This window comes from Perna viridis, chromosome 9 (genome assembly GCF_037379345.1).
Source record: "Perna viridis isolate PV_CMFRI_1.1 ecotype Kerala chromosome 9, ASM3737934v1, whole genome shotgun sequence".
Classification (NCBI taxonomy): Eukaryota; Metazoa; Mollusca; class Bivalvia; order Mytilida; family Mytilidae; genus Perna; species Perna viridis.
The window spans coordinates 26,191,474-26,215,720 of NC_142453.1; the positions used below are offsets into that span (position 1 = coordinate 26,191,474).

At 32.4% G+C, this 24,247-nt stretch overlaps 1 long non-coding RNA gene across 5 annotated transcripts; it reads left to right on the top strand.

Moving 5' to 3' along the window:
* The first annotated feature begins 14,673 nt into the window (after nt 1-14,673).
* LOC148607527 (uncharacterized) lies at nt 14,674-17,966 on the top strand. Of its 5 annotated transcripts, none has more exons than XR_015915217.1 (4): nt 14,674-16,055; nt 17,174-17,212; nt 17,423-17,478; nt 17,774-17,966. It is a non-coding gene; the product is annotated as an uncharacterized LOC148607527 (long non-coding RNA). The 5 variants fall into 5 exon arrangements; XR_015915218.1 differs by having other exon boundaries at nt 17,888-17,963; XR_015915216.1 differs by having other exon boundaries at nt 17,423-17,966.
* The last annotated feature ends 6,281 nt before the right edge of the window (nt 17,967-24,247 follow it).

The following is a 24,247-nucleotide window of genomic DNA, read 5'->3' on the forward strand; positions in this document are numbered from 1 at the left end:
AAAATTAGGAATCCAGTACATAGACGCTAAATCACAATCATCGTCCTTGGTAGAGAGACCAAAAGAGGATAGCACAGATTTATGGTTTTCCACAATCTCTTCTTTGGAGAGAGAGGTAGCAATGTAGGTCTTATCACTGCTATTATTTTCTATGTCTACCTCTGATAATAAACATTGGATATAAAACGTTTTGCAGACAAAAACAATGTTGTTTTGGGCTTTGTCTGCTGGTACGACAACATATTTGTCATGTATAGTAGACAATGTTTTTGTTACATCGGGGTCTTTGAAAACCGATGTAGCCTTGGCACTCATTGACCTACTTAAAACTTTCATTAGTTTCAAAATTAAAGACCTCACGGCCTTCAACCACTCTGACAGAGAATCAATGTCTTCTTGTTCTCGTTTTATCCATTTTCATGCATAGTCTTGGAATTCAGTATTCACACTTTTTTTTAACGGACTAAAGACAGACACGCCCAGGGGTTGCAACATGTGAGAACTATGTGGAGGGAGAACGATAGATGAACATTTGATACCATGGCAGATTCAATGATATCAATGGTGATGTTAGCAGAGTGCCCATCATACAATAGAAGAAAAGGGCGTTGAATGACATGAACAAGAAAATGGTTATTGAAAAAAATCCAAGAAAATCTCAGTGTTAACCCATTCATTAGGAGATGTATTGTATTTGGTACCAGTCATTCATTTACTTACCAACTCATGTGTCAGACGCAAACCTTTATATATAATATAAGGAGGTATGATCTCACCAAGTGTGCTTACTGCAGCCACTAGTTTTGTTGTTGGTGACCTTCCTGAAGTAACAGAAAATGCAGGCGCTGGACTTTGTGCAGGCGGTGTTGCCATATATGTCACAGCGGTAAGAGTTCGAGTCCCGCGGAGGGAACGACCAAAAAATTGCATCGCGGATTTGACAGTTCTAACATCGTTGGGAATTGTTCAGACCTTTCTATACGTTTAAATATCTTCCCTGTATCAATTTGATCCGATGGAGCAGTGTAGCGAATAGAGTCGTCAGGTGAAAATTATGCTTCAAAAACCTTAAAATAACGAAGTTAAATGCACTAAAATATGATACAGCTTTTTTTAAATAAATTTCAGAAAGGCGTTCTATTTTTAGATTTAAAACTGTTGTACAAATGTTTTGAGGCCGAAATTTTCAAAATAGTTCAACATGTTTTGTGCTTCCACCGCTTCATAATAGTATGTTGCCGTTTTCCTTCTCATTTCCATGCTATTATAAAAATACGAAAGCGGGAAATTTTAAGTCTATGGTATTTGTGTTTTTTTTTTTTAAAATAAGAATTATGGGTTACCTAAAACTGTTACTTTCAGTTGATAGTTGTAAAACGGAAAGTAAAAATGAGATTTTCTGATGATATTTTATTGCTAGATATAACACTTTCATTACTTGTATTAATTAACTGGTAATGTTGATCAGCAACATCAGGTTTAAGTACGAAAGTACCAATCATTTAATGTTGAAAATTGAATTAATTGTGTAATCAGATGCCTCTTATATAAACTCATAAATACAGTCACAAATAATCAATAAATATTTTTATTAGTAAACAAAAGGTCAAAAACAATATTTCAAAATATATTTATCTTATAACTGCGAAGTTTCACTACTTTTTTATAATCTTTCCCATATTGTGTGACCAGTTAAAATAACTAGTACGCTGTGTAAAATATTACACTCTCATAACTGATAAAACTGTATGTACTATTTCTTATGTTCGGTTGTTTTGCTTAGTTTGTAAGTTTGTAAAAAAGTATTTGATAGAATTTGTATTTTTAAGTTTTATTTTATTATACGTTTTATTGTGTTAAGGGTGGTTTATAAGACCCGGCAAAATATGTTTGGAACGTCACACTTAGAAATATTATAGCAATCATCAGAGTATTTCAAAATTGACGACCTTTTATACTAAGAATAGTAGATTTGAGATTAGTTTGCGTAGGAATGTCATATGTCTAGTATCTTCGAAAAAAAAAAATATTGATAAAAAGGAGAAATGTCGCAGACGAATTGACCATCAGTGGTCCTCAGAAAGATGATCGCTATGGTTATTGAAACAAATCTTTGTCAATAGATCAGTTTGCAATAAAAAAAAAAAGAAGACAGAAGTTTTAGCTATAGAATAATTTTTAATGGTGTCACAACATTTGAGGAGCTATAGACATACGCTTTACAATGGAATCCCTTTCCTTTGTGAATCTGCTTGAGCTTTCACCTTGCAATATATAGTTACCCCATATAAACGAAAATATGGTTATGCACGTACTCCAGTATAAACCAACTGTTTTCATTAGTTGTATTAAACTTGTGAATGTTTGTCGGTAACAAAAATTTTAGGTACAAATTATTTAATAATACAAATGTATTCTTGTGTAATCAGGTGCCCCTTGAATGAACACTTAATTTATTGTCATAAAAAAACTAAGAAACATTTTTAATTTGTTAACAAAAAGGTTAATAGCAGTTGTTAAGATGTCCCTTGTAAATGTGAAATTTCACGTAATCCTGTATAATCTATCCCATATTGTGACCAATCAAAAATAACTAGTACGCTTTTCAAGTAAGCTTAAAATACATCCATTAATTGGTTTATGTAAAACTTACAAGAAAATCAAATCATATGATAATTCAGTAGTCGTGATAAAAAAAAGACAAATTTTATTTTTCAACATTTAATGCATATCAACTATAAATTATTTTATCAAGGAATTACATAGCCAAGTAAAGTGTTCACTACTATTTGATTGATTTATTTGCAAGAAATGTGTTGTTATTGGTTTAATTTTCAATTCTGTCACAAGAAAAATAAAATAAGTTTATAGCCACATACTGTATAAGAAATCAACATAAGATTATTTTTTCATACAGTTTGTGATAGGCATTAAGAGACTGTCTCTGAGAAAATCATGCAAAATCGTCCAAAAGTGATTTCAGCAATTTCTAATATTTTATAGTGCATTGGGTAGGACCCCATATTAAACAAAAAATGAAAAATATTTTTCCCTTAACTCCTATTGACTGACATATATTAGGAAAACATACTCTGGAGAGGGGGTCAAACACTGACTACCCAATTATTCTGCCGGCATAAAAAAGTAATCATTCATATATGTATTTATCTACCACAAGCTCAAAAGCATTCATCATCATTAAGAATATTTTCCAAATAAAAGCACTAATATAATATATGGCACACCCATAAAACTGACAATGAAATTTTAACAATAGCATTTGTATCCTTCAAATGGAAGATAATTTCTTAAGAATGTTGTACAACGTGTATCTTCACTGACAACCAACTTAACTTATTTAGAATTAAAATATCATTCCAATATAATCACGCCGAGAAAGGAGATTCATTTTTAATTTCCATAACATGATATACATGTACATTTATGCAATACCATTGGACAGTTTTACTTGCAGGCATACATGCACATATATATGTAGCTGTACCTTATACATGCATGTGTATATACGCAATATATAAATTTCAAACAAAAAACCATAATGCACATTTGTATTATTTAATATAAGATTGGTTAAAAATAAGGTTGGTAATGTTTTGTTTAGTTTGTTTCCAATTCCAATCATAAGCTCCAGAATTCAAAGTCTGGATTTATCCATTCGTTCTTTTTTCAATTGGAGGCTCTTAGCATTTCAACCCTGGATTACAATTTTTTGATTACCGCTATAACCTTGGTTCCCTTGATTACACTTTCCAAACGTTCTGCACCCTCACACTCTCTTAGAAGACTTATTTGCCTGCAAAAGGAATGGGCAAGCTCTTTATACGACGGTTTAAAAAATCAAATTTCTGTCTTTATTAACATATTTTAATAATTTTCAAACAATGCCGTTTAATGAACAAATTGTATTACTCAGAATTTCAATGAGCACTAGGAATCCCCTTTAAATGTATGTACATGTACAAGTATAATAAATAGGAAACCTCATGGACATTTAAGTCTTTTGACCTAGACTTCTAATAGTTGGTATGTTGGTATATCCTCTCAGAGCAGGGTGTTGCAGACCAGAGGCCCCGTGCAGGTCCGGGTGTTATAAGAATAGGCCTGCGGCAGCGCTAAGCTTGTCGTATAAGGCGACTAAATAGTGCTCAGAAACCTTGCCGGGGGCTAGGCGCTCTGTCCACAGAGCAACTGGGATGTGTGCCCCAGGTGGTGGAATGGGGTACCCCTGGCGTGTTACATGCTGGGGTTTTCAGGCTATAATACGGAAAACTTTGACCGCAAACCATAGTGGTGCACCGTGTTGGGAAAGATGCCACGTTCCATGCACTTAAACGAACCCTGCTGTGGTATTTGATAATAGTAGGAACCTTTGCACTCCGCCACAGGAGGCTAAATTGCCCGACCCTACCCATCCCTCCCTTTTTTTAGTGGCAATCAAAATGTTCATTTTATCATCCATTTCATGTTCAATGACTGAATATAGCTGAAATATTGCTGTTCGGACATTAAACCCCAACAAACAAACAAACGCAGACCTGAGTAGGTGACCTACGACCTTGACCTTTAACCTCGAATCTCATACACATTTTGGCATAATGCGGTAATCACACCAAGGCAGAGAAATGTTTAATGTAGATGACCTTGACATCTGACCCCAAGATCAAATTACATAAATAATTTGGCAAAATACCATACAAAACTTTGTCCAGGCAATAATGTTTTTTGTTTTTTTGTTTTTTTGTTTTTTTGTTTTTTTTTGTCTTTTTACCCAGACATCTGATATTTAGCATGTAAGTAAATCACATTAAGGTATAATGTTCTAGATAGGATAATTTTTTACCTTGACCTTTGATTCCAAGGTCAAATGGCATATAAAATTTCGGCCAAATACCATACAAAATTTTGTCTGGGTCATAATTTGTCTGTCTTTTTACTTAGACACCTGATATTTGGTATGAGGTTATATTTTCGTAAGTCGAGGCGTCACGTATTAGAGTGCTTGATATTTAAATTTGACTTTATGGTTAAATAACATACCAAATTTGGACACGCTTTTCATACAAAATTTGTCCAGACCATTACTTTTTTGTCTTTTGACCTCGACTTCAAATATTTGGAATGTTGGTATCCTCTCAGAGTGAAGTGTCATGTACAATAGCAGGAGTCAGTTGACCACAACCTGTAACTTCAAGGTCAAATTCGTACTTCTGTGACATATATGGCAATACCGCCTGCACAAAGTCCAGCGCCCTAGACCACTCGGCCAGCTAAGCTATATATATATTTATATATCAACGTTTCAGAATGTGACGACTCTATTCACTACACTGCTCCATTTTTCTGTTGAGTTAATTACAATCATATGATGATTCAGAGAATTACGAAGCCTCGCAACGTGTTTTCTACTGATGAATTGATTTGTTTGCAAACCCAACAAACGATGATGTTTCGGTTTAAATAAGCTTTATTTTTACATAATAATCCTTTCTGCATTCTCATGCGAAATTCATGCATTTATCTCTCACTAAAATTATCAAAATCACAAACGATAACGCTTGGAATGTGTCGATTTCATGTAATATTTATATTTTATCTTAAAAGGGCAATTTCAGAATTATGACTGATGAAATTTGCAGTACAAAGTCTTGTCAGACTTATTTTTTTAGTAAAATGTTAAATATAATATAATGTCAAGAAGAAAGTATGAATTATTTTTTTTTCAATTTGTGGACGAAAAGGTTAGTAGAAGAGGTTAAGATACATGTACATTATAAATGTGAAATTTTACGTACCCTTGTGTAATCTATCGCATATTGTGACCAATCAAAAGTAACTAGAACACTTTGGCAGATATTACATTCCTATAACTATTTAAAAACTGTGTTAACAATTCATAATGTTAGTTAAGGTTGAGAAAGAAAAAAAATGATAGAATTTTGTTTTTGCTATTTCATATAAAATACGCTTCATTGCGTTAAGGGTGGTGTATAAGACCCGACAAAAACGGTTTGATACGTTTCACCTTTGGTATAAAAATAGCCAAATTGTCCTAGTATTTCAATAGTGTTTCATGTAATATTTCATGTTTTATCTGCAAAAGGGCAACAACTTAACAAAAACTAAGACGGGGTATGTGATTAGTGCAGTAACTGTTTCTGAACGAGACATAAAAGTGATTTTGGTGGGTTTTTGACATGAACAAATCACCTCTTATCTGATGTTTATAAAGATAAAATGGCAGGCATACATACTAATAGATTATTCTTTTTCTTTTTCAGGGCTTGCACCTATGAGAGGTAAATACTGTATAATAAAAATATATAGAAAAGGCTTAAAATCAAAACAACTGATTCCGTATCATCGGATATTACTATTTTTTTTGAAATATTATATTTTATGATATTAAAAAAAATAATACGATTCGATATACAATATTGATAATTAATAAGCCAAACATTTTGACAAAGATCAATATACATGTTGATGTTCATCGGTATGTTGAATTTATATGTTAATAATTTGTCATTCTTTTTTCAATGGAAAATAAACATAGAAAAAAGGAATATTTGATAGAAGTTTCAAGATGTATCATTGTTAGTTGTAAATATTACCCAAACGCTATTTTGAGCGCATTTTATAGCGTTGTTTTTACAGACCACTCCAAATTAGCGCTGTGGTCAATTTCAGAATTAGGACAGATGAAATTTGCAGTACAAAGCCTTGTCAGACATCTTTTTTAGTAAAAAATTAAATATAATGGACTGTCATGAATAAACTATGAATTATTTTTCAATTGTTGACGAAAAGGTTAATAGCAGTGGTTAAGATACATGTACCTTGTAAATGTGAAATGTCACGTACCTGTGTAATCTATCGCATATCTTAACTAGTACGCTTTGTCAAATATTACATTCCTATTACTATTTAAAAATGTGTTATCAATTCATAATATTAGTTTAGGTTGAGAAAAAAAAAATGATAGAATTTTGCTTTTGCTGTTTCATATAAAATACGCTTCACTGCGTTAAGGGTGGTGTATAAGACCCGACAAAAACTGTTTGATATTTTTCACCTCTGGAATAAAAATAGCCAAATATGAATAATGTTATTAGAGTAGTCTAACCCAATAATCATATCAACTTTTGAAAACTTCATTTCTTTTGCCCATTCAATCAACTGCATATTTCAGATCAACCTTCTAATTTTAAACACAGCAATACGTGATTTCGTTTTACAATTTAAACAACAAGTTCGCATTCAAAAGGCATCCTTTCCTTACAATTATTTACTATTTGTTTCCTTAAGTTTTAACCTCATCATGTAAGTATCACTCCAGCTACGGATCATGCAAAAGGTGATGCATGGGTAAAAAGCCTGCATATTTTTTATTCTTTATATTTAGTTTGAATTGCTATAATAAACAGGAATTAAAATTCAGTTTTGTTTTCATATAACTTGTGTTCTTGGGAGATAAAAAGTATAAAGAATGTGATGTATATTTCAAACTTAATGGAGCTAACTCTGTTAATGACACTCAAATACAAAAGAATTTACTGGATTTTAATGTTGATTATCTTCTAAGAGCAGGCAGTTGTGAATGAGTAAGTACACATTTCATTGTGTAGGCCCAACTTAATTACAAAAAATAAAATATGTAGCATTTCTGGGGTGTATCACATTTTTCAGATGTTTCTTGACTCTTACAAAGACAGCTACTTAAAATATTTACTGCCAAAGTTTGTACACGGCCTTGAATGCTAACTCCGCTGCTACGTTCAAATTAATGAACATAATTAATTTTGACATCAAATTAATCATGTTTAGTTTTGACGTCATCATGTTTAGAGTTCACTTTTTGGTCGTCGATTGTCGTTTTTTTTTCTTCAATATTACTGTTACATTTCTTAATGTCCCTTGGTCAACTTTTTTCTATTCCAACTGTTACTTTTTTTTTTAATTTATAACATGAACACTGTGATCTAAGCTGCTAATTCTCCGCTTGTGTAATTCTTTACATCCTCTGATTCCTCAATTTCTACCCCTTGAGTACTTCTCCCCGAACCGATCATCGCCCAGACACAGTCTTTTCACTTTTAGAATTGACTACCTTTTTCATCCATACTTATTTGATAAACAAGCTACTGTTTCTAACACCATGGTTTTCAATACGGACTTTTTATTTTCGCCTTTGAAAAGTCAGCTTATTTTTGTCCGACTCTGCAGTACCAACGAATGTTCCTTTTGCGCTAGTTATATTTTTCCAATCCACGAATCCCTTTTGGGGAAATAGTTTGGAATTCTGCTTCATGAAGAATTCATTCACGAGATGACTCAACAGATTCATGTTTTACCTTTGCAGAATTTCAACCTTTGTTATTTGTTTAAGTTTACATCTGGCAAGTTCTGTTGTAGTTCGTAATACTTTTTACTTTCAACGCATCGCCCGAACAATACTGCTAATCTCACTAGTGCCTAATCCGCACATAAAATTAATGGCGCTTTCCAAGGCTCGTAAGTTTATTTATCAATGGAAAATACTTGTATAGACATGCGCTAAAGTTGAGACCTCATTCCTTGACTAATATCTCAACTCATTACATCAATTGTCTCATGCCTTCCCTTAATGATCGATTGGATTCATTTGATGATCTTGATTTACCACTTCATGTTTCTTAACAAATGGCCCTGGCATTCATTTTCTGTCTCTGAAAGTTTACTTTCGATTCGCTCTATTTCATATGATTTTACGAACATTTGCAACTTCATGCCGCGTTTTATATTCATTAAAACCATTACTTCCATTGCATTTATTTAGTGTCACGTAATTTATCCCGCAATTTTTCTTTTTTTGTTCGATAAGCTACTTCACTAACACTTGCATACGTCTGTCTTTAGTTTTTGGGAAGTCAATTTACTTTTGATTTATTCTTCTTTTTGTCATAAATTTTAAAGACCCTTTCGTCGCTCTCAGATGTTTCTCAATTGAAACTTTCGACCATTACTTCCATTGCATTTTATTTAGTGTCACGTTATTTATCCCGCAATTTTTCATTTTCGTATCGATTAGCTAGTTCCCTAACACTTGCATAAGTATGTCTTTAGTTTTTGGGAAGTCGATTTACTTTTGATATATTCTTCTTTTTGTCATAAATTTTAAAGACCCTTTCGTCGCTCCCAGATGTTTCTCGATCGGTTTTAACATCCACATTTAAACCTTAATATAATAAATATTTCGAATACGATTAGGAAACGATGTGGCGATATGGGCTTGACCGACAATTTAGTGTCTAGATACCTCGATTACAATTTAACAACTCCACCCAATACACATTGAACTGACCATTGCTATTCACTAATTATCCCGCTTCAATAGTAACAAAATTAATTGCGTTAAGCACTGGACAGTGAAATTAATAGAATGAATAAACATTTGATACTTCAGACAGCTGCAAGTGTTATCAGCAAAAAAAAGATGAAACTACAGGCAAAACAGGTTGTTAATAAACTGGCCAGCCATTAATATCTCTGAAAAAAAAGTTAGCGTAAAAGTATTATCAAGTTTGAATAATTTGCTGGACGATAGCGTAAAAGTATTATCAAGTTCGAATATTTAGCTGGATTTAAATGAAATATCTTATTCATTTCATGTATAATAGGAGTTAGAGATACTGATTTACTAGAAAAATGTCCAATGTTTGATGATTTTGCAGTTCTATTAACTTCTGTATCACACGTTTGTTCTTTATTTTCACAATTTAATGGTCAATACTCTTATAGTAGAAGAAGAATTAGTCGAACTTAAGTTTGCTTGCACATATCGCAACTTCAAAGGATACGATCATTTCATTATTTCTCCGGTTCTGTTTGCGAAATAGATCCCAACTGATCAATGAACTTGTATTTTTTTCTAAGAAAAAAATATATTGGTATATTTCAAATATTCACACTGAAATTCTGAATCTATACATATCAATATCCGATAATTACAATAGAAATAGAATAAGAAATCTACCTATCTGGGAAAAATCATGAGAAATATCAACATAAATCAATCTCACGCCAACTTTGAGAGACTAAATAAATTTTACCACAGCAAAATTTTAATTGGAATTTCTTGGCAAAACATTTCTTACAAATTGTGACTTACAAGTTGTTGGAAACCATTTTTAATTTGAGATGAGTTAGTGATTCACAAGGAAACACTTAGAAATACCGCTGATTTTGAAACCTGTTAAAAAAAATTATAAGAAACGTATGCTAGCAATTTCAGTAAATTTCAATAAATATATATGTTTTTATAAATAGCATAAAAAAACGTTTAACTGTCCTGCGATCGTCTTCATTAATTACAAAAATATCGATTGATATTCTGCAATTACAGTTGCTCAATAAAACACCATATTTAAACATTAATATTGAGAAGAGATGGAATTACTTACTTTCCAATATAAAATGCATAGACTAAGGAATAAAGCAAATTCAGAGGGTAAATGTCAAAGATGGTATCTTCATTTTGTGAGAGTATTTAGAACTAACAGTTAATGAATGTCGAATTTTTTGGCGAATTTAATTTCCTTCTAAGGCCGAAAAATATGTTTAATATGAGTGCATCGCAAAAAAAAATGAAATTATTTTGGAATTCAGTAGTCATGAGGAAAAAATTCTACAATCTTTGTGTTTAAACATTCAATGCAAACCAAATATAGGTTGTGTCTTCTCTTTTTAAGTTTTAAAGCGCTTAGAAACGCTGTGTTATGTTTTCTTCAGTTTTATTACATAAGGTGTAAATAAGGAAATGTTTTATATACATATAAAAAAACACTGCCTTCTTTCCGCTACCTTGTGAAGAAGAAAGATAGCGTAAGTTCGATACAAAATTGAGAGAGAATTGAGAGAACATTCCTTTTTTTTTTTAAACATTTCAAGTACATGTAAATATTTTTAGGTTATCTTTTTTAAAATGAGGCTTCCTTCTTTTGAAATGATATTAGTTTTTGTTAACAGTAAGTAAGTGAAAGGAAAACATTCGAATAGTAAAATGAAAATGAAAATAAAATTACACAAACATGATGAACTGAGGAATGGTGGGGCTTTTTATCGTCAGGAATATACAGCAGCTGGATGCAGTGCCAGTTGCTTGAACAAATAAATGAGTAATATTCCTTCTAATAAGAAAATGAGAAAAAATATGATTCTTATATAGGAAAAGTCTAACATAAAAAATTAAATGTGTATCCCATCAGTTAAACAATCAGATTATATGTCTGCAGGAACATCTGATATATATATGTGTGTGTGTGTGTGTGTGTGTGTGTGTGTGTGTGTGTGTGTGTGTGTTACTTAAATCTATCTGGGGAAAAAATCTTGAGACATATCAACATAAATCAATCTCACGCCAACTTGGAAAGACTAAATAAATTTTACCACACAGCAAAATTTGTTGTTGGAAACCATTTTAAGTTGAAATGAGTTAGTGATTCACAAGGAAAAATCGAAATACTGCTGATTGTGAAACCTGTTAAATAAAAAAAAACTTATAAAAAACGTATGCTAGCAATTTTAGTAAATTTCAATAAAAATATATGTTTCTAGAGATTCTATAATAAATTATTCGTTCTTTTTTTAACGACGCTAATGAATAAAGGGGGAAATAATGCAAACACTGCAATATCATTGATATCTACAGGCGATATGAATAGGGAACATGCGGTTTCTAGATATATAATATATATCACACTTCAATAAGTCGGAGCATTTGTAGGTAAAAAAACTTTATACATATAATTAGTATTAAATCGCTTCAATGCCATCCAGCAAACAGTCCTGTCCTTAGTAAAATCTATGGCAGGGAATGAATAAATACGGGATACAAGTGAAAAACTGGATACGCAGACTAGGATGCTGCATTATCCCTTAGGTGCAACGACAACATTAGGAAACATTTCATGCCAATAGAAAAAATAACATCAAATATAAAACAAAAACTTTGACAGTGGATTACCCGATATTGTTTCATAACACGAGGCAGATCATTGAAAGTAAGTGGCAAGCAAAAAAAAAGACAAATAATAAACAGTCCTACTTGGCTGGCTCAAATTTAAGCTAAAGGGGGGCTGAGGAGGGCTAGGAAACAAACCACGAAAAAAAAGTATGAATAAACACCATACTTTGAAATGACACTAATATGGACACTTAAAATGGGGTTTCTTAGGGGTTGTCTCCGGCCCCAACTTTTAACAACATCCTTCCTCGGTCAAAGTGTCCCAAAGTGCCCTTCATTACTCAATGGTCCCCTTATCTAAGTCCACTTCGGTCATCAAAGGTCCACTTTCAGTACACCAAGGCTAACGTCAGGTACCCCTCTCAACGTACCTGTCATTTCCGGTCCTCAGCCACCGGATGTGAAGTCACGCGCATGGGCACCACCCTGCACCATCTGAAAACAATATTTATCGTACGAACATCGTTACTACATACATAACACCAAAATAATTGTATGTATATATAAATCTCCATTGTTTCGATCCCATGGAAATTCCATGTAATCTAATTTATCGAATGTGTGATCAGTGTACATAAATTTGTTCTGAAGATGATTTAATAAGTTGATATATTTTTTTGCATGAGCATCTCGCGTGATTGTTTTCCCTTTTGGTATAATTATTTACTCAGTATTTCATTATTATGTAAAAAGTACCCACAGACTCATAAAAGTCATTTACATAATACATTTAGTACATTAAAAATATCCTTGAAATTACGAGCATAAGCAGTGGATGTAATAACATGCATCTCCTTTACAACGCACTTTAGTGCTATATATAGAATAATAAAATGTGCAGCATTATGCACACATGCAAAACAAATTAAAAGTATTTTTGAACGTTTATACAATGGAAAAAAGTCCAAATGAACACTGTTATGATATTGCAGACAAACGAAGAACAACGCATATATTAATTGTTTAACCCGCTACTTAACACTGTGGTTTTGTAAACAAAAGAAAAAACGAAAGTTGGCAACGTCCTATGTCGATTTCTGATCTCGCCCGATCTGTTCAACTTGATCGATTTTCTTGAGTTATTCATAAATGAGAAAGGAGAACAATGATGAATCTATCTGTATCTGAAAAAAGTCAAATAAAACACATTTACGCCGACTTTGAAAAAATTACCAAATTTCACTGAACAACAAGATATTAATAGGAATTTACTGGCAGATTAGTCGATTAATTTCTTTTGTTGCCATTAACAAGTTATGCGAAAGCATTTTATAATTGAGTTGATACATTTTACAAATTGATCAAGTGATTCACAACCTTAAATAGGGAGGTCGGTAGTGCGTTTATCGATATTCTTGCGAGAGCAAAATTCTCAATTTTGAGTCAACTTTAACACGTTAGAAAATGGTTAAAAATCCATTGCATGACAATAAAAAATATATGTAATTGAAGATGAGACATTTCTCTTTCTAAAAATACAACTTTCATTGTTATTGGAGTTGATGGTCATTTGGTACAAATGTTTGAAGTGACGATACTTTGAGAAAAATGGCCGCCTGAAAAACTATGTGTCAAAGATCATACCTATTTCAAAATTCATTCCGCAAGCTATTACTGGACCGATTTTCTTCATTTATGGCTTAAATTTTTGGAAATATCTTCAATTTTGATAATCCGGTTGTCAGGCTAATTTTTTGGTTACAAAACATATTTTTTACGTAATTTTAAGGAAGAACATGTTGAAAAAAAATAGTTTTTGCGTACCCGGAATGCACTGACAGTCGGATTCCGAAAATTTAATCCTTTCTGCGTCCATCCGTAACCCTGGTTTCAGAAGAAAAACAATAATAGCTTGCGGAATCGATTGGATATTAGGGTGGTCAGGGCGTGGTTTTCACAAAAATTAAAGCGGGACCGGTTATCGTTCTTGCTAACCGGATGTTACTGATCCGCCATAGCTTCTGTTAAGATTTTCGAACACTCGTGGATGAATGCCTTTTACCGACTGTTTTCTGGACGGATTTTTGACTGGTGGTGCAGACAACGATGGACCTAGGCCATGGAGGCCAATCACTTACGGTAAGTACCTAAATTATGTCTAATATAAGCCTAATCGCCCTGTTTCCGTAAGGTCAAATTCTAGAATGACCTTTTATCATCTGCAAGCTTAAAAACTATATTCACCTTCTTGGAAGGTCTGATTTTCGTTTGATTCTGCATGAGCTGATTTAAAAAAGATTACTCTCATTTAGCATCAGTTGGAATATGTTTCCATAACATTTTTATTAAACGATGAATATGTAATGAGGTAAATTCTCCCAACGTTTGATTGCAATCCATTCAAAATCTTTCGGACTTAATCGACTTTCCTATATTATCGGAAGTCTCTGTATTTTACCTTGCTTTTTTTCTATTGGTTGGGAGAATTTGCACATATTGCATTTAATTTCCTTGATAATTCAATTTTAATTTATATGTAGTGCCCAATTTATATGAAACTCACATGTTTAAGCATAAACCTTCTTTATATTTATTTTAACAGTTTTATTTATTCAAAATTATCATATGTAGAAAAAAAAATCAACCTTAAATTGCTTCTTCAAATGATACAATTATTTACTCAGTATTTCATTATTATGTAAAAAGTACCCACAGACTCATAAAAGTCATTTACATAATACATTTAGTACATTAAAAATATCCTTGAAATTACGAGCATAAGCAGTGGATGTAATAACATGCATCTCCTTTACAACGCACTTTAGTGCTATATATAGAATAATAAAATGTGCAGCATTATGCACACATGCAAAACAAATTAAAAGTATTTTTGAACGTTTATACAATGGAAAAAAGTCCAAATGAACACTGTTATGATATTGCAGACAAACGAAGAACAACGCATATATTAATTGTTTAACCCGCTACTTAACACTGTGGTTTTGTAAACAAAAGAAAAAACGAAAGTTGGCAACGTCCTATGTCGATTTCTGATCTCGCCCGATCTGTTCAACTTGATCGATTTTCTTGAGTTATTCATAAATGAGAAAGGAGAACAATGATGAATCTATCTGTATCTGAAAAAAGTCAAATAAAACACATTTACGCCGACTTTGAAAAAATTACCAAATTTCACTGAACAACAAGATATTAATAGGAATTTACTGGCAGATTAGTCGATTAATTTCTTTTGTTGCCATTAACAAGTTATGCGAAAGCATTTTATAATTGAGTTGATACATTTTACAAATTGATCAAGTGATTCACAACCTTAAATAGGGAGGTCGGTAGTGCGTTTATCGATATTCTTGCGAGAGCAAAATTCTCAATTTTGAGTCAACTTTAACACGTTAGAAAATGGTTAAAAATCCATTGCATGACAATAAAAAATATATGTAATTGAAGATGAGACATTTCTCTTTCTAAAAATACAACTTTCATTGTTATTGGAGTTGATGGTCATTTGGTACAAATGTTTGAAGTGACGATACTTTGAGAAAAATGGCCGCCTGAAAAACTATGTGTCAAAGATCATACCTATTTCAAAATTCATTCCGCAAGCTATTACTGGACCGATTTTCTTCATTTATGGCTTAAATTTTTGGAAATATCTTCAATTTTGATAATCCGGTTGTCAGGCTAATTTTTTGGTTACAAAACATATTTTTTACGTAATTTTAAGGAAAAACATGTTGAAAAAAAAATAGTTTTTGCGTACCCGGAATGCACTGACAGTCGGATTCCGAAAATTTAATCCTTTCTGCGTCCATCCGTAACCCTGGTTTCAGAAGAAAAACAATAATAGCTTGCGGAATCGATTGGATATTAGGGTGGTCAGGGCGTGGTTTTCACAAAAATTAAAGCGGGACCGGTTATCGTTCTTGCTAACCGGATGTTACTGATCCGCCATAGCTTCTGTTAAGATTTTCGAACACTCGTGGATGAATGCCTTTTACCGACTGTTTTCTGGACGGATTTTTGACTGGTGGTGCAGACAACGATGGACCTAGGCCATGGAGGCCAATCACTTACGGTAAGTACCTAAATTATGTCTAATATAAGCCTAATCGCCCTGTTTCCGTAAGGTCAAATTCTAGAATGACCTTTTATCATCTGCAAGCTTAAAAACTATATTCACCTTCTTGGAAGGTCTGATTTTCGTTTGATTCTGCATGAGCTGATTTAAAAAAGATTACTCTCATTTAGCATCAGTTGGAATATGTTTCCATAACATTTTTATTAAACGATGAATATGTAATGAGGTAAATTCTCCCAACGTTTGATTGCAATCCATTCAAAATCTTTCGGACTTAATCGACTTTCCTATATTATCGGAAGTCTCTGTATTTTACCTTGCTTTTTTTCTATTGGTTGGGAGAATTTGCACATATTGCATTTAATTTCCTTGATAATTCAATTTTAATTTATATGTAGTGCCCAATTTATATGAAACTCACATGTTTAAGCATAAACCTTCTTTATATTTATTTTAACAGTTTTATTTATTCAAAATTATCATATGTAGAAAAAAAAAATCAACCTTAAATTGCTTCTTCAAATGATACACAATTTTTTTTTCTGGTTTTCATTTTATCAGTTAATATATATTAATTATGACTTTTATTAGAACAATTATCATGTAGCCCTGGTTGTACTTTACTTGATAAATAGAACTTATTTGATGAGATTTATACATGTGGCAATTGCATATTTTACATATGACCTGCATCTTCTTAAGTTTACTTTATATATTCATACTGTACAATTTTTAACAGCTAACTTACATATTCATTTTTTAGAGGATTGTAGATGATCTACTTATTTAATATTCATATACATGTACAATTGCTTGGAAAAGGTTTAAAATCATAGTAATATACATTATTTATCATTAAATTTTAATTAATTATGGTTTAATATTTTTTTGGCCTTTTTAGGATCACATTGACTCATAATACCAATCTTTTGTTGTATGTATATGAAACATACTTGTACTATGTTTTTTCTTCTAATTATTGATTTATTTCAGAAGAAAGTATTAGTAAACAGGCTGCCTAAATATTTATTTTATTTTGTCATATAAAAAGTAAACACTGATGTAAATTTTATTATGATTTAGTTTTATTTTCTGTTTGTTTTTCATCATTTTAGTTTCATTTTGTTGAGTTCTGGAGATGTTTCGAATTCATGGTAAGTTAGTTTTTATACTTTGATTTAGTTTAGTACTTTATTTATTTTAATAATAAAACTTTTGAGTCTTTTAATTATGGTAACAAATAAGCATTTACATTTGAATCATATATTACTTACAAAAACTGTCAATTAGTTTTGTGTTTAGACTCTGCTTTAAAACTGCCTCACAGTACATATTCATTGAATTCCACTACTTGTTTATTTCAGATGGCCTGAGCAGCATAGTGGGCTATGCTATGAGACGAATATGGACCGAGTCTGAGGTAGGACCATGTGGGGTACAGTAAGTAGGGTAGTTCCAGACACACCTGAACCCGATAACCTGATTGGTAAGAGAGTTCAACACTTGATAGAAGAACCAGACGGATCACACAGCGAAATTATTCATATTAAGTTATTTAACATAACATTAATATAACCTTATAAAACAATCTTCTTGTTTTGAAATGAAGATAATTATTCTGGAAAAGGAACTTTGGTGTTTTTAACTCCTCGCCACATCTTTTGTCAACCGCTTTGTGAGCAACCAACATCAAATAAAGTTTTACATTTTTTCAGATTGTTAGCAAACCAGATTATGATTTAATAGAAAGTAAACTAACTGTAAGTAAATTGATAAGGTAAATGATGTTAATAGGTGTAATGTCCTTATGTATATAATCTCTTTTGTAGATTTGGCAGACATAGCAGATCCTGGTGAAGAAACCCTTCTGGCCTGAAATGGAAACTTCGAAAAGTTCATTAAACTTAATCAAATGATGATATTTTGTTTATTATCATTACATAATAGTACACATGAGGAAACAGCTAGGGCTTCAAAGTTCCATAGTGAAAGGATGTGCATTGGTTCAAGTCAATGTCTTCATAAAAATTTTCTCAATTTCTTGGGAAAACAGCATTTGTTTTTGAAATTTTATTCAATTTTAACATAATAATGAGATTATTATTATGTTAAAAGACCCTATTTAAACAAGAAAACATTACAAGACTACATTAGGAATCTTAGAATTGACCAGACCTTGATATAATATTATTTTGCCACTTTTTGCGGCAAAAATGTATGTTTATTTTGATTATCGTCTGGCTTCATTTAAGGTATAGGCCTAACAAATTTTCATCCACATTAAACATTTTATAGCAAAATAAGATGAAAGTATCTTCATGTGATAGCTTAGATTCTAAGCTTTAAAATGGTACCACATAAGTATATGGTAGGTTGATATTTTGATCAATATAAGCATAAATATGCGTTTTTTTTTTTAAATCTGAAATTTTCATAAATGTTCGATTTACCCCCAATTTTTCAACATTTGCTTGTTGGTTTTTAAATATAATTCAATTATTTCTTGATAAAAATATGTTTTTACATATTTAATCACAATAACAATAACTGTCATGTGCTAAAAACTACTTTTAAATTCAAAATGTCTTTTTTTGTCTGACCTTTCGCCATTTTTTCCACTGAAAATAGCTCTAAAATTTACCCTAAAATGTAAATTTTCGACCTCAAAAAATGTTTTTGAGCTGAAAAACATGATTTTTCAAGTCAAGCAACTTTATTGCCACACAAAACAAGTGACAGAAAAAATTAAATATTTTTTTTGAATTCTTAGTAAGCAAAAATGTATTTTTTTGTTGAAAAAACGCATTTAAAAAAAAGGGGGTCTGCCGCAGTGTTTCTGATTCCAATGAAAAACAAATCAGAGGTTTTGACATAATATTTGTTTATTTATTTCTATTTAATGGATTACTCTTGAAAGAACAGCAAAGTATCAGATTTCTACTACCTTCCAATTTCCAAATATGAATATCCAAAAATGGCACTTTAATTCACGATGCTGTTGACACATAGCAAAAAAAAACTAAGTCCAAAGTGGTTTTTTTTTTGCCAATTTTAAAAAAAGTGTAATTTTCTTTGTATCTAAGATACAAGTTTCCTGAATGGCTTAAATCAAAGTATGAAATGGCTTTATTTAAATGATTAAGACACAATGTATGAATTTCTTTACCTGTTTGACTTATGTGGGCCACAGAAGTGCCCAAAATGTGACATTTTTGCCTTCGCAAGAAAAATGACCAAAATTTTGAACTTTAAATTGTAATAACTTTTGAACCCCTTGACCGATTTTAAAAATTTTTGCACCAGTACGTTACATTTCTTGGGCTCTTTCAAAGTAATATAAACTTGTATATACTTCATATTTTGACTGACCTCCCTACCTTAAAAAATTAAGAGTAGAAAATTGCATATTTCAAAACCTGTTTAATAAAAAAACATCAGTAATAATGCATGTTACGTTTGTTTAAGCACAAAACAATATACTTGCTACTTCCATGATTTTCCTTTCAGTACAATAGTTTTCTCTATAACATTGTAAGCGCTTATGAACGTCAAATGTCGTGGCGACGTTGAATTTGCGTTAGACATCCAACGCACTTCAGCGTAAAACGCACAAAGTTCAAGATCAAAGCAGATTCAGAAGCTGAATAGCGTGCGCTGTGGGTGATTGTACCTTTATCAAAGGCTCACATAAGCAACTGATGAGGAGCCTGAATGAAACTAACAAAGAGGGTCTTTTTATCAAAGTTACAATTAACGCTATGATATTCCGATAATAATCTAAAGTAGTTAGTTTGTACCAACGCTAAGATTTGATATCCGTCTTCAGCATAAGACTTCAAAGTTCAAGATCAAAACATAGATTCTGAAACCGAATCAAGCTGTGGGTGATTATACTTTTATCAAAAGCACACATAAGCAAATGATACGGAATCTGAATGAAAACGAGAACAAGTGTGTTTTTAACAAAAACTAGAAATAAAATAAATGTGGAAAACAATGAAGAAAAGTCAAATTATAGTGGTTCGGCGTATTCCTGTAGAACATGTACTACTGTGCCATCTTTAGACCAAGACCTAAAAAGGAATTATGTTTTTCTCCTTTATTCCATGTGGAGAAATTGCTTATATTTTTTTTCATCCAAAAGCTTTCCCGAGACACTCTTTTACATTTCGAACTGCTGTATGTTTTATGATCGTACCAGCAATGTTGTTGAGATCCACCTGAGTCGCCATCGTAGATCTGCCGGACAATTTCAGGAGGATCTCTACAACATTGTTGTTTCTGACCAAAAAAAGGGTGACATCAGGTACTCAGAAAGGGTAATCTTGATCGGCAAGCCGCATCTATCACATTGCAAATGAGAATATTTTGATTAAATTCTATAACAAACCTACCAAACTAAATTTTATTTCTTGTTAATTTAGATATAGTCATTAATCACATAACCTGTCTTCGTTTCATTGTCTGGATTTTATAGGAACAGGTACTTAAACGAAAAAAAAAAAAAAAACACTTTGCTATCATTTTCATACAATTGAATTTCTTAATTTGGTTCTTGTGTCAGATTGTTCATATTCACCTTAGTTTTAAATGTGCCATTATACTGTGATAAATGTCCAGTGCGCCAATCTACTAAAGATTATAACGGCATTACGTCAAATGATGAGAAATGAAAAACGTTGCAGGAAAAAGTGCAAAAACGCAGACGAGACTTGGTAGCTTCCAGTCTTTATTCCTAACTAATATCTTGCGTATAGTTGAATATATTTCTATGAAATTAGACCACAAGGCCCATTTGCAAAAATAGGAGAGCTATTTAGGAAGTAGGATAAGACATTAGTAAAAGCATGATGTCTGGACAATAACTTGAGTATATAAGAGTAGATCTCATTGTTACTGCACACAATGACAGGGATATAGTTTTGGGTATTAGATTTGTTGAGTTGTATGTGCGATATTTCGTATGTAGCATCATTTTATCAAAGATTCTGTCGAGACCCTCATCGTTGCGGTATTCTGGTTCAATGTGTATAGTTACTGGTTCGTAATATTTTATTCTATTTTGTGTTTGCTCCATATGTATGAGTTTCTATTGATTGAAAGTTTCAGTGATGTAATTTTTCTACCCGTGTTATGATTTGAAAGTGATAGTTGCCATTTTGAACAATCTCGGTATTTAATTAAAAATATGCATGAAAGGCAACATTTTGAGTATATAGTTAAGGTCTAGTACAAGCATTATAAATAAGGTATGTTTAGTGAACATAGTTCCCTTTGTAAGAATTAGTTGTACATGTATAATTTTGAGCGATTGAATAAAGTTTGCTACGATGTACACATTATTTGACCCTTTTTTGTTACATTCATATTTATAAACATAGCTGAGTTAATAAATTCGTTTTCACATATAACATTCCATATTGAAAACGAAGGTAACATTTTCATTATATTCAGTTATGGGTAGAGTTCTTATATTTAAAAAGGTTGTTATGGTAACCGGAAGTGTTGATATCAGTGTAAACATTAGTGGTGTATTTGATTTCTAAATGTTTGTGGAATGTTTGATTTGTGTATTTTATTAGCCCGTGCAGGACCGGGTGTTTAAAAGAATAGGCCTGCAGCAGCGCTAAGCTTGTCGTAAAAGGCGACTAAATAGTGCTCAAAACCTTAGCCGGGGGCTAGGGCGCTCTGCCCACAGAGCAACTGAGATGTGTGCCCCAGGTGGTGGAATGGGGTACCCCTGGTGTGTTACATGCTGGGGTTGTCAGGCTATAATACGGAAAACCTGACCGCAAACCATAGTGGTGCACCGTGTTGGGAAAGATGCCACGTTCCTTGCACGTTAAACAACCCTGCTGTGGTATTCGATAGGAGTAGGAACCTTTGCGCTCCGTCACAGGAGGCTAAATTGCCCGACCTTACCCATCCCCCACTTTTTCCAGTGGCAATCAAAATTTGTCGACCCTATTATCCCTGTGACCCATCCTTTCTTTTTTTCATTTCATGTTCATTTTATCATCCATTTCATGTTTATTGTCTGAATATAGCTGAAATATTGCTGCTCGGACGTTAAACCCCAACAAACAAACAAACAAGATTTGTGATTTGATGAATGGACGTATATTAGGTTTTTTTTTATAATTAATAGTTGCACATTACTTAATATGTGATAGGTACAATGTACAGCTGTATTCTTAAATTTCATATTACAAGGCAAAGTTTATAGTCAATTTATAGTGTGTTACTTCGCTCCATAAGCTGGTAGGTGTAAACTATTTTATCAGTCAGCTATGAAATACTTAAAGATGTTATGTGAACTAAAATTAGATTTATTTGTGTTCTATTTATAGATGTGCCTCTTACATTTCTTTTTAATGTGAGAAATATTTGATTCAGGCCAAATTGGTTTGTTTAAAGTATTCTTCCTTTTCATGTTTGTATTGCCCCGTGCAGGTCCGGGTGTTAAAAGAATAGGCCTGCAACAGCGCTAAGCTTGTCGTATAAGGCGACTAAATAGTGCTCAGAAACCTAGCCGGGGGCTAGGCGCTCTGCCCACAGAGCAACTGAGATGTGTGCCCCAGGTGGTGGAATGGGGTAGCCCTGGCGTGTTGCATGCTGGGGTTGTCAGGCTATAATACGGAAAACCTGACCGCAAACCATAGTGGTGCACCGTGTTGGGAAAGATGCCACGTTCTTCGCACGTTAAAGAACCCTGCTGTGGTATTCGATAGGAGTAGGAACCTTTGCGCTCCGCCACAGGAGGCTAAATTGCCCGACCTTACCCATCCCCCCTTTTTCCAGTGGCAATCATAATTTGTCGACCCCATTGCCCTTGTGTCCCATCCCTTTTTCATTTCATCATTATTTCATGTTCATTTTATCATCAATTTCATGTTCATTCGTCTGAATATAGCTGAAATATTACTGCTCGGACGTTAAACCCCAACAAACAAACAAACAAACAAACATGTTTGTATTTTTCAAATTCAGATGTGATATGTAAATATATTATTATTTATAATTTCAGGGGAAGTTTTACACTCAAATAAAGTATCTGAACCCTAGCCTGGAATTTAGTTTGATGAAGCCACTTAACCCCCGTAACAATACTACAAAGGAAAGACTTCGATTGATTTTGAAGGATATGTGTAACCTGAAAGGAAAATGAATAAGGGATCATTTTCCTGTCATATCTTGTATCTTGTGACACATGTTTGAATTATAGTTAAAATTAAGAGTTATATCAAGTTTTTTTTTCCAGGAATATATACCTTTTTTTTTTGCTTGACCCTTACAATCTGTTTAAGGCAGACATTCCTTATAACATCTAGACTTCTTCGAAAAAATTGTAATGAAATCAGTTAGTGGGTAATAAAGAATCGTCTTAACTAGCTTGGTAAAAGATGCGCAAGCAATCGGTGAGAGTTAAAATGGTTAGAATGTAAAAGCTGTTAAATTATGATAAAAATATAATAAAATGTAACCATTGTTTTAATCGATCGGCAGGCAGCTCCATTATTTACATCAATATTAACAGACAATGTAGCATTTGTCATGAGCCGTCAGTGCTTATGAAAAGAACATAATGGTATAAAAAATGTAAGTAGTATGACTGATATTATGCTGGATATCAAAGATATTTAAAGGGTCTATGATGTAAATATAAATAAAAGCCAAACAAACAAGAGAAAAAAAGTTAGGGCAGAATTCGTGTAAAATCAAGACTATTTTGCATTTTTTTTTTAAATTTTAGGCCTGTAATACACTCATTTGAATGTATCCAATACATTTTAGGTTATTAACTATGAGTTAAAAATAGAGTTTTATTTGTTATTAATGGTATGTTAAGTTCTCATAAATGCTCATTTGCTTTTGTTACTTCGTATGTATAATTTTAGTTACTTTATGTTTTTATTGTGTATGTCTGTTTTCCATGTCTGGTCTTTGTTCCTGAATTACATTCTTTTGATTACCGCTATAACCTTGGTTTCCTTGATTACTCTTTGGTATACGATTACGCGGAGGAAATATCCCTTGCTAATTAATTAGTGTAAGGTTATAAAAAGAGGATTCTTTTTCTTCTATAAATATATCCTTAAAAATACGGGTTCATTAAGATAAATATTTATTACACATGGGCATTTTGACTTTAGGGACCATCTTTGGTTGTTTGAAACAAGGTAACATTC